The sequence below is a fragment of the Bidens hawaiensis genome, unplaced genomic scaffold (genome assembly GCF_021521415.1).
Source record: "Bidens hawaiensis isolate Kalapana, Puna unplaced genomic scaffold, B.hawaiensis_p1.1 tig00022556_1, whole genome shotgun sequence".
Classification (NCBI taxonomy): Eukaryota; Viridiplantae; Streptophyta; class Magnoliopsida; order Asterales; family Asteraceae; genus Bidens; species Bidens hawaiensis.
The window spans coordinates 336,726-349,412 of record NW_027493519.1 but is presented as its reverse complement, the minus strand read 5'-3'; the positions used below and the strand labels follow the sequence as shown (position 1 = coordinate 349,412).

Genomic DNA, 12,687 nt, shown 5'->3' with positions numbered 1-12,687 from the left:
ATCTGGGGTAACATAGTTCCCAGGGGTTATTATTGTTCTGGGGTAACATAGTTCCCAGGGGTTATTATTGATCTGGGGTAACATAGTTCCCAGGGGTTATTATTGTCTGGGGGTAACATAGTTCCCAGGGGTTATTATTGTTCTGGGGTAACATAGTTCCAGAAAGTTAATGGAAATGTTCTGGGGTAACATAGTTCCCAGCATGATTATATTGCTAATAAATGATTATTAAAATGATTTGTCAGTGTTTATTTAAATTAGTGAAACTCACCAACTATTCGTAGTTGACCCGTTTTCTTTACATGTTTTCTAGGTATGCCCAAGTTGGAATGATTAATATGTGCTTAACTATCTGTGCTACCTGTTGGAAGCTTGCTGCTCTATGTTTTGTAATGAATTTATTAATGTTTTATTGGTAATATATGTGTGTAACACCTAGACAGTAACGCAACTCGCAACAATGTAATATGTTATAAATTAATGTAGTGGTATTTTCTTTATAAGCATTGCTGTTGATATCAGATGTGTCTGTTGCATCCCGTGTACGTTTCCGCTGCGGTTACGGGGGTGTTACAGCAGTTCACAACGTGTTTCACGTATCGAACTTGAAAAGATGTCTGGCGGATGAGACGTCGGTGTTACCTTTAGAGGGTGTCCAAATAAGTGATAAGCTCAATTTCGTAGAGGGAACCCATAGAAATAGTAGACGGGAAAATCAAGCAACTTAGACACAATAAGATTTCGTTGGTCAAAGTTAGATGAATTCGCAACGAGGCCTCAGAATATACATGGGAACGAAAGGACGAATTCCGGAAGAAATACCCCTATCTATTTCCTCAAAAGGAAGTAGTCGACGCGTAAAATTCCGAGGACGAAATTTCTTTTTACGGGGGGAGAATGTAACGATTCCGGCAAAATCAGGTATACCCTAACCGGTATATACTATTTATGTGTTATTTAATAATGAATATATGAATTATAATGCGTTTATACGAGTATGTATGATTCATAGTACGGATTATACTCGATTATACAGTTAATCGTATTAGAAATACGATTAACCGATTAACGGTTATTGAAGCTCCGAACGAATCGAGGATTACATTATAGATGAGATATATGATATTTAGTGATGTTTATGAAGTATTAAAGCTTCGGGATAAGTGAATTAAAGCACAGAAAAAGAATTTTCGATTTAATGGTACGTCGGTACGTTAAACGAAACCTTTAATAGCAAACCGAGCAAGAGACGATCGATCAAGCCGAGAAAGATGCGCAATTATTAATAATATGATGTTTTAAGTTAATAAATGTCATGGGTTAAGTTTTTAAACTTTTTAAATCGGTTTTATATAAATTTCCTTTTTTTAAGCCGAAAACGACCGTTTTAGCCTCGTTTTAAGCTAAATTAAACATTTAACCGAAAAACGAACTGAACCAGATTATCCAAAACATTATCCGGATTTCCAAAAATCCAAATGTGTGGCTAGAATTGGAAAGGTGGGTCCCACCCCACCTCCCCTCTATTCCGATCGGCTTGGGGGTAAATACCCCTTGCCTTATCATTTTTTTTTAACCAAGTATTTCAAGATCTTACAATTCTCTCCACTTCATGAACTAAAAACCTAGATTTGTAGCAAGAAAATCAAGGTAAAGATCGAGTTATTTACGTTTCCATCTTCGTTTCTTGAGTTTATTTGCAAGCAAATGAGGTTTCAAAGATGAAAACCGATTCTTGCATGATCAAGTGATGTATACGGGTTATACAAGGATCTTGGTCCAAGAAAGGAGTTAAACGAACCAAAAACGAATTTTTACGGTTTAAATCTTTGTTTTTAAATCATAACCGAAACCATGAAAGAAATAGCTTGATTGTGGGTGTAACTTGCTTGGTGTGGTGTTATTGTGCTTGTAGGTGTTGTATCTAGTTGTTAACCAAGGCTAGAAAGCAAGATCCTTGCGATTTGAAGCTAAAAACACAAGGTAGTTCGGTTTTTGTATGTTGTATGTGTTTTGGACAGATTGTGGTACGTTTAGAGTTAGGCTACGAAATTTCACAGAGATGGTGTACACATGGAAATATGAGATCTGTGAAAATTTGGTAATTTTTGGACAAAGGATGAATATTTGGTGAATTTAATGCTCGGTTTTGGCTAAAAATGGTGAAAAATACTTAAATATCATGATAAATTCTGGAAAATTCCAGATAACCTTTTTATAACATGTAAAAGTCACACAAAAAATTTTAGGTCAGTTGGAGAAGTCTAAGTAGGCTTTTCGGTTAAACGAGTTCTAGGGTTTTCTAGCTCGGTTTTAGTGAAAATGGCATGTAAAAAGAGATTTTGGTTCTGGAAAAATTACAGGGGACTATGTGGATGGCAGGGGTTATCCAGGAAAAATTTGGGATTTTTCTAAGGTCTTTTGGTATTTACGACATATTTAGTGTTTAAATGGTGTTTAAAAATAGATAAATAAATTTTAAATATAAAAATTAATTCTGGAAATATTTTTAAAAAATTCCCCACTGTCAAAAAGTGATTTGTGCAAAATTTCAAGATCCGAGACTAAACGGATAATTATTTGTGCTAAAAAGAAAATAGAAACAAACTTTTAAAGTTTAAAACGCGTAAACCGGTAAAGTTCGCCTAAACGAGCTGACTGGTGTATAAAAACCCTAAAAATGAACTATTTTCTTATAACAGAGTTAAACAGGTAAAAATGAATCATCCGAAAATAATTCGGATGATTTGGGTAATTTTATCCGATTTACAGTTTCCGTTACACTAAAGACGGAAACGGGTCCCGCGGCCAATCGAGGCGTCTAAACCGAGCTCTAATTTCACAACTTTAATTAAATTATCAGTCAACAACTATTTTCGGGTCGTGTGTGACCAAACTCATTTTTGAAACGTAAAAACGGATAACCGTGCTAGGCACGCAAAACGGGGAAAATGAACTAATAGTAATTTTAACTATTGAACTCTAAATGATATCACAATCTGAGTCCGGAGAAGTGTTTCTGGGTTAACATTGCCCCCGGAACGGGTACAGTACTGGGTTAACAGTGTCCCCAGATGTACCGGTTAACACGGTTAAAGTTATATTAATAGTGATTGTAAAGTAACGAACTTAGGGATCGTATTACAGATCCGGATTAGTAGCTGCGTACTGTGTTACCTACTTGCTTGCGAAAGGTGAGTTTCACGAGACCCTTTTTCTGAATTGTTTTTTTAATATTTTCCCGGGGCGGAAAGCATGTTACTATTAAAATGTTTAAGTACATACTGAACGCATGGATTTGCCTGAATTTATATATATTTTATTGTACGGGAATCGTACGGAAATGTACTAAGATGGTAATTGTCTGAGTTGCTAACATTGTAAGGCCCCGTAACACGAGTGATTAGCTAAAAGCCGGTAGAGTGTGAATAGTACTATTGGTCTGACAAACCCAACTTGTCCGGCATGGATTTGCTGATGTTTCCCAGCCAGTTGCACATGTCTATTTTGTTGTTATTTTATTTTTGCTATGTAATGTTAGGCATAGCGTTTTGGGGCAGGTTCGTGGGCGGAGTATGCCACGAGGTTGTATGTGGATAGTCAGAGGTTTCACTTGTGGGCTCAGCATAATTACATCGCTAATATATGATATTTATGATGATTTGTCACTGTTTATTTAAATTAGTGAAACTCACCAACTATTCGTAGTTGACCCGTTTTCTTTACATGCTTTCTAGGTACCCCCAAACTGGAATAATTGCTACATGCTTGACGATGCGTGCTTTTTGTGGAAGCTAAATGATCTTTTTGTATTAAATATGTTAATGTACTGTTGGTAAAACTTATGTGTTAACGCCTAGACTGTAACTAAACTCGGAACAATGTAATATGGTGTAAATTAATGTAGTGGTGTTTTCTTTATAAGCAATGCTGTTGATATCAGACGTGTCTGTTGCATCCCGTTTACGTTTCCGCTGCGGTTACGGGGTGTTACATATGGAAACTGTAATAACCCTAAACTGATTATAAAACCCTAATTCAACAATTGATTAATCCGATCATTAGTTGCTTAATTGATGTTAGGGTTTTGACAATACGAATAAAAAAGATCTAGATGCATATATGAATTACCAGTTAGAAGTCTGTGATGATGGTCAACGGCGAGTTGCATATGACGGCTAAAGACGATGACGAACAAGGTATTTGCAGATCATGATAATCCAATTAGACTTAGGGTTTTCGACGGAGACATGTTTAGGATGTTGCAGCCATGGTTAATTAAGTTATTATGATTGTTATCATGTATAATAAGAACAAGGGGATGGGGGTCGGCCATAAATTAAACAATACGTATAGGATTGGTTATGGTTTCCTAAATCCGAGAGTCGGTAATGCTGAAATAGGAACGATGAATAATATTGTTGATTAATTTCCAAAATTGCAGCGAAGATTAAGGTGCAAGTCAAGAGATTGGGTAAACGGATTCAGTTTTGGATAAATGAAATGGGTTTGGGTCCTGATTGAGTTATCATATAATTTAAATCTTTATTCAATTTGCACATTGGTCCTTGTAGTTTAGGTGTGGATATAAAATAGGTTAAAAGTTTAGTTTAGGGTGAGATTTGAATATATTCCAAAGTAGTTATATACATATATATATATTAATAAAATAGTATTAACTGGATAAACGTGATCTTTTAGTGATTAAAATTTACCCGAAACGAAACTGGGTCGGGTATTGGTATTATATGAAAACCCAAGTTGTTACAAGTACGAATCCTTAATCAAGAAACAAGCTCTGGTGATTAATAGTATTTTGAAAAGGCAGCCTCCACAAGTTAAAGTTGATGATAATCATATTATGTTTAGTGAAATTAGACCTAGGAAGGTTGTGTGGGTTAATTTTGAAAAGAAAAGTGTGAGTGACAAACAGGTTGAGCGTATTAAAACTATTTGTAAGAATGTTAATAATGTTGTAATTCATGATGATTATCTAAAGATCGGTCAAAGGAAACTTTGACTTATAGTCGATGTCATTAATTACATCAACATGAGTTGAAAAAGAAGTCTAATTTGGTCAAGGTTCATGTTGAAGTTATTCTAACATGGAAACATAAAGTTGATATATACCAAAAGGAACCAAAGGTTCAGCCCCAGACTGAGGCTTGGGCTGCCTTTCTGAACTAATCATTGACTTATCTATGCAGAGTTCATCCAAGAGTATTTCAAGAGACAAATGGATTATGAATAGTGGATGTTCTCGGCACATAACGAGCAATATTAATCTCCTTACAAATGTGAAGAATATTCAAGGGAGTTATATTGCGTTTGCTAGTAATCAAGGCGGTGTGATTACTAAAGAGAGTGAAGTTTTGAATAGTAGAATTAATTCGAGAAGGCTAATTATTGTGACAAGGTTAATCATAATTTGTTGACCGATTCACAGATCTGTGACAAAAAGTATGCAACCTTGTTCACTGATAAAGAATGTGTCATTCTTGAAGCGGAGTTTGCTATTCCTGAAGACATGGTTGTCATGCGATCACCCCTATCTAATGATATTTATGTGCATGACATGTAAAATACAACAACGTCCTTGATGTATAAGGATGTATAAGAATTTATACATCTTTTTTAGCACTAAAATGTCTCCAAAGTAGCATAATTTCGACAACTATATTAGAATAAATAACTACTAATGTTTATAATTTCTATCTATAGTTAAACATAGTCCTAAGGAATAAAACAAGCAGAAATACGAAGGAAAACGGAGATAAACAGTGAAAACAAACTCAACACACCCTATGGTGAATCAAAAATACGTGGCCAAGCCTAGAGCATACGAAGTAAAGACAAAAATTAGGAAATCAATACATGGCCATGTTAACCAAAACACACTCCATGTTATCAAAAGCAAGAAGAGAGGACAAAATAGAAGGTTTTGAAGCAAAACACGGCTATGTCTTCCCAATACATGGCCATGCCTTCAAGTACAAGAGAAAAGGAAAAAAACTGGTGGAAGTTGGACTATTGTGGAACTCAACATGGCCGTGCCTTGCATAGCATGGCCGTGTTAACCAAGAGTTATATGATCTGACAATAAACAATTAATGCAGCAGGAAAAAAATGAAGACATGGTCGTGCCTTTCTCAACACGGACATGCCTTGAGGATCTGATCAGCTTATAAATTGAATTAACATCTTCTTCATTCAATACACCTTGGAGGGGCATTTAATATACCTTCAATTTCATTCACTCCTCTCCAACCACCTCTTTTCACCACTATTAATAAGAGAATTAATTTCATCCATCCAACCCTTTAAGATTAAGGAGATTAAGCTTTTGGGAGAAGTCATTAGCATCAAATAATAGTCACCCAAATTGGTTAGATTGTTTCAATATGATCATGTCTGGACTAATGAGTGCTATGTAGAATCTTTACACAAGGAGAGATGTCCACAAGCAAACAAAAGGAACAATTATTGGAAGGATAAATCCAAATGGTGTGCCTTTCACGAAGACTTTGGTCATATGACAGAAGATTGTATGGCACTTAAAAAAATAGTTATCTCCTAAGCCAGGGCCACCTTAAAGAATTAGTCAGCAGGAAAAATAACAGGAGACGGAATCCTGAAAAGGTTCCTAAGAGGGTAGAATCCCTGCCTTCAGGTGCCAAGATAGTGAACCTCATCTTCGGCGGGTCAGATATTGGAACCTCTTATTCAGCAGCAAGGAGAAGTGCTAAAGTAGCCAAGGTTGAAAGACCAAAAAAACCAATAAGATCTACAACTCTCTCCGACCTAACAAATGTTTCCTTTATTGACAGGGATAAGGATAACATTCAATATCCTCATCATGTTGGTCTAGTTATTAGCTTATGTATTGCTAATTGTTTTGTTCGCAGAATCCTAGTAGACGGTGGCAGCTCAGCGAACATCATCCAATTGGAGACATTAAAAAGGATGTATATTCTAGATTCCAATACATAACAAAATCCTTGGTCGTAGTTGGTTTCAGTGGTGAAGCCAAAAGCATCGTGGGAGAAATCAAACTCCCTGTCTACGTGATGTGTTGTAAAACACACTTATTTTCTGCACCTTTTTATCATCTTTTTATTTCTTAATTATCTAATATTTAATGTTTCTTAACTTGTTTTAGTATGATCTTACAAGTTATTTATCTTTCGTAGGTTGCGGGTTTTAAAGAGAAAAAGAACCGAGTTTTTGCAAGACTTAAGGGGCCTTTTTGATCAAATCTTGAAGAACCAAGTTAAAGCCTGACCCAAGCCCACTAGTGGAAATCCTTACATGTTATTATATATTATAACATAAAAAAATAAAAAACCCTAAGCTCATAACCTTGTCCGATCGGCAATTGTAAAAGAAAACGATTATTGTTTTTTTGATTTGTGTGGCTTGGCGGGTTGGTTGGTTGTCTCTTTTAAGGAGACAACAATATTTTCTTATTTCTTGGTCAAGGGTCACGTGGAGCAGCAGATCCCAAGAGAAAAAAATAACAAATATATATATATATATATATATATATATATATATATAAAACACAACACCCACCATCATTCCAATCCGACAGCACCAAGAAGAAGAGAATATTATTTTTGAAAGGAGAGGCAGCTAGGAAGCATTGGTAAAAGAGTTTTGGTGCGCTATCCGGTTCGTTATTTGTCTGGTTTTGAGTTTTAGACATTATTTACTTCATTCAAGAATTGTTAGACATGAGTTTGGCTACTATTTTTCTTGATTCTTTTATTAATATGAGTAGCTAAACTATTTGCACTACCTAGGTTGAGATAAATATTGACGTTGTTTGACGGTTTATTTGGTTTTGATTGATCACATGACGTATTATTATTGAAAAGCTTTATATAATTCGATTTTTTGGTGTGTTACAATTTTGTTTTTAAATAAATTTTGTATATTGATTCCGCGTATGACTTTGATTGATTGATTGTGTGTCGTTTGGTTAGGGTTCTATGTTTAGGTCATAGACTTGGTGTTTTTGATCTCATTGTGGTTAGTACTACCATAGGAATCTTGAGTGCAATTAATTATTAAAATTCAATAGTTTCACCTTCCTTGCGACCCAGAGGTAATAGGGAGTCGGTTTGTCTCGTGTCTTTACTCGGTTAGGTTAGAATTGCGCGAGAGCGAATTTTGGTCTTGTCCGGTTTAGTTTTGCGTGAAAATATGTGTCTTAGATCGAGTTAGATCTTGTTACCCCTTTATCCCTAGAATTGCTAATACCAATTTTAAGCGGGTTTTGTGTCGTTGAGTCCGAGAGGAGATGCGTCATTAGAGTACCTTAGTAATATTTTTCCTAGTGCATATATTCAATTTTCTTTGATTTGTGATGGTTAGTTGGTGAGACCGAAAGATGATCTAGCGAACTTTAATGAGCTTTAGTTGATTATTTTAAGAGCTCTGTGTCGTGTTATTAGTTAATTTTGTTAGCCGTTGAACAGTTAATAGGATTCTTGCCTAGGTAGTCGCTTCTCCATATTCGTTAAGAGCTTCGTTAGTGCCGTTAAGTTTTCTTGTTAGTTTCGTTAAGTTAAGTTAAATTAGTTTTAAACTAATTAAAATAAAATAAAATCAAATCAATTAAATATTATTAGGTAGGACTTGGATTAGGTTTTATATTATGAGCCATTCTCACGTGTTTCGAGTTCGATATCACGACTTTCCTTTTATTTTCTATACATGACCGGTACACTTGCCGTTTGTGTGAACTAGGATAGGTTGTTTGGTTTTTTTAAACATTAGTTGCGATTCATGTTATATATATATATATATATATATATATATATATATATATATATATATATATATATATATATATATATATATATATATATATTCGCACAACAAGTTTTTGGTGCCGTTGTCGGGGACACGGTTTGAGGCGATTAGAGAACGACTCGAGTTTGGGGACTTAACTGTTTCTTTATACTTGTTTATTTGTTTTTATGTGTTTTAGTTTGATTTTAGCCTAGTTAATTTTAGTTTTTTCTTTTTAGTTGTATGCGTCATACCCGCTCACAAGGACCGCCGAAGCTTGAAACGTCTGACGATACCGAAAAAGTCCAGCCTAAGAGAGCGTTCTGTTTCATCGACAGATTCTGATTCTTCTTCTTCTTCTTCTTCTTCTTCTTCTTCTGTTTCTTCCGCTTCTTTTAGGGATCAGAACATGGGTGACCGACCGCCTAGGAGAGCAGTAGCTGACTATGGTAGGCCGACTCCGAATCCTCATTCTAGTATCACTTTACCGGATGGTGCCGCCGCTGGAAACTGTGCCATTCCTGCCCACGTCATGCAACTCATCGAGACCACACTCCAATTCCAAAGTCTAGATAGCGAAGAACCTTCAAACCACATTGACATGTTTGTTTAAATCTGCAAAACTTTCAATATCGGTAACATGAACGATGAAGCCATCTATCTCCGTCTATTTCCCTTCTCACTTGCCGGAAAAGTCTACAAATGGCTGAAGTCACTACCTGCTAGATCCATCACCACTTGGCAGGCCTTCAAGAGAAGTTCATGACCAAATTCTTTCCGCCATCAAAATCCGCTCGACTCCGTGAGGAGATTTGTTCTTTCCACATGAGGTCTAATGAGTCTTTCGGGGAAGTTTGGGAAAGATTCAAGGACCTCCTTCTTAGTTGTCCTCATCATGGTTTAGATAAATGGATGCTCATCAAGAAATTCTACAATGGAGCCACACAGCATGTGAGAGAGATGTTGAACCTGAATGCTAAAAGGAACCTCCTTAAGAACAAAGATCCCGATGAGTGTGTCGTCCTTTTTGATGATCTAGCAGCGAGCTAAGAAGGGCACAAGGGCATATATTCTTCCACGTCATCGAGGGGAGTACTTCAGGTCAATTCGAACACTAGCATGCAGGCGCAGAGTGATGCTTTGAATAAACTCGTTAGAGATCTTATCGTTAAGAGCGTCGCGAAGTGTGAAGTTTGCCGAGGGGGTCACGGCAATTGACTGTCCTGTTAAGCCGGGTAGCCATTAGGAGGAGGTTGTCTTCGTCAACAACCCCTTGAGATATCAAAACCCCGCCTTTGGCGGAAACACTGGATGGAGAAATCAGAATAACTATCGGGGGGACAAGCCAGTGGCTACCAAGCCCAATACCAAAACCAGCGTCGAGAGAATCTATTCGGGTAGGGGAGTTCAGGTCAAGAGAGTTCAGAACAAGTGGGGAGAGAGGAAAAGAAAGGCTCATTGGAGGAGATGATGGCTGAGCTGCTGAAGCAAGATGAGAGGAACCGAGTGACGAATGAGACGAAATTTGCAGAACATGATGCTATCTTGTAGAACCAAACCACATCTCTAGCTAATCTTGAGCGTCACGTCGGAGAGATTGCCAACAAGTTATCCAAGAGAGCACCAGGTTCACTACCGAGTAATACCGAGAAAAATCCGAGAGGGTTCGCCAAAGCAGTGACTACTAGGAGCGGTGCAAGAAGAGAAAGAGAAGCTGATCCTTCGAGAGTTGTCACACCTGCGGTCGATGAAGAGGAGCAGGTGGACGAGGAGGTCCAGATAGAGCCTCCTCCGGCCGAGGCATACCAGTAGACTATTCCAGCGATTACGAAGCCGGCCAATAAACCTTCATCATCATCTAACCCACCTCTAAGAGTCTAAAAAACCAAATTGCCTTATCCTGGGAGACTTTGATCAGATAGAGACGAGGAGCAAAACTACAAGTTCCTCGAACTTCTCAAGCAGCTTCACCTGAGCAATCCTTTCCTTGAGGCGCTCACTCAAATGCCCAAATATGCCAAATTCTCAAGGACATCCTTTCCAATAAGGAGAAATTAGCTGAGGTCTCTTTTATTCCATTGAGTGTTGGGTGCTCTGCTGTATTGTAGAATAAGTTTCCTGAAAAGATGGCGGATCCTAGGAGTTTCACAATTCCCTGCATCTTAGGCAACGATACGGTTCAACATGAATTGGCCGACCTTGGGGCCAACATCAATCTCATGTTGTATTCTAGGTGGCTAACCGAGGCCAACCCGAATGAGTATCCAACTTGCTGATCATTCCATGAAATACCCGCGAGGGGTGGTCGAGAACATGCTTGTTCGTATCGAAAAGTTCATCTTCCCGGTGGACTTTTGTCATTCGGGATATGAATGAGGATGATAGTGTCCCGCTCATTTTAGGCCGACCATTCCTTGTCACCGATCAGGCGTTGATCGACGTCCGTGAGGGAAAATTGATTCAAAAAGGTGGGGATGATAACGTCACCGTTGACGTAAGACACCCCAAGTCAGTGGACGACTCCATGTATTTCGTTGGCACCATCGTATCACATGTGCGAGAGTTTTTCACTGACATCTGTGGCGAACCTACATTGGACCCACATATTCTCGATAGGGAGATTTCAGAGGTCGATATGGTTGCAATGACCGCTCAACCATTGATAGATGACACCGTGTCACCACCCCTAGATTCAGAATCATCTGTTGAGATCGTGCGAGACGATCCGAGAGACAGACTTTCCATTGAGATCCCTCCTGCTTCCTTAGAACTTAAGGATCTACCCGATCATCTGGAGTATGCATTTCTGGACAAGGAGAGGAAGCTACCCGTCATCATCGCGTCTGCCTTGACGAAGGTCGATAAGTTAAAGTTGTTGAAGGTGCTGAAAGCGCACAAAGAGGCGATAGCATGGAAGATTATCGACATCAAAGGGATTAATCCATCGTTCTGCACTCATAAAATCCTCATGGAGGATAATTTCAAATATGTCGTTCAGACTCAACGGAGGCTTAATCCGAAAATTCTAGAGGTCGTTAAGAATGAAATCATTTAAACTCCTTGATGCGGGAATCATTTTTCCCATCTCTGATAGCGAATGGGTGAGTCCGGTACAAGTGGTTCCGAAGAAGGGTGGCATTACTTTCGTTACCAATGAAAGGAACGAGCTTATTCCCACTAGGATCGTGACCGGTTGGAGAGTCTGCATCGACTACCGCAAACTGAACGACGCCACTTGGAAAGATCACTTTCCTCTACCATTCATCGATCATATGCTTAAGCGTTTGGCGGGTCAGCAGTACTACTACTTTCTGGATGGTTTATCTGGTTATTTACAAATCCCAATATCTCTCGATGATCTGGAGAAAACCACATTCACCTGCCCCTACGGCACGTTTGCTTATAAACGTATGCCTTTTGGTCTCTGCAATGCTCCAGCTACTTTCCAGCGATGTATGGTGGAGATCTTTCACGACATGATTGAGGATTCCATGGAGGTCTTCATGGATGATTTTTTTGTCTTCGGGAATTCTTTCGATCATTGTCTCTCCAACCTTGATAGGATGATGGCTCGTTGCGTCGACACCAACCTAGTCCTCAACTGGGAGAAGTGTCACTTCATGGTGAGCGATGGCATCGTTCTAGGTCATAGGATCTCGAGTGCGGGGATCGAGGTCGATCAAGCTAAAATTGAAACCATTTCTAATCTTCCCCCGCCTACTTCTATGAGATCCATCTGTAACTTCTTAGGTCATGCTGGTTTCTACCGATGACCAAGCTACTTGATAAGGACGCCCCATTTGTCTTCTATGAACAGTGTATCGAGGGGTTTGATATTCTAAAAGACAAACTCGTTAATGCCTCGATCATGATTGCTCCCGACTTGTCGTT

General features: G+C 38.3%; 1 non-coding gene across 1 annotated transcript; it reads right to left on the bottom strand.

Annotated features, from left to right (window-relative positions):
• Positions 1–9,591: 9,591 nt before the first annotated feature.
• Positions 9,592–9,698, bottom strand: LOC143565875 (small nucleolar RNA R71). The gene has a single exon (XR_013141149.1). It is a non-coding gene; the product is annotated as a small nucleolar RNA R71 (small nucleolar RNA).
• Positions 9,699–12,687: the final 2,989 nt, after the last annotated feature.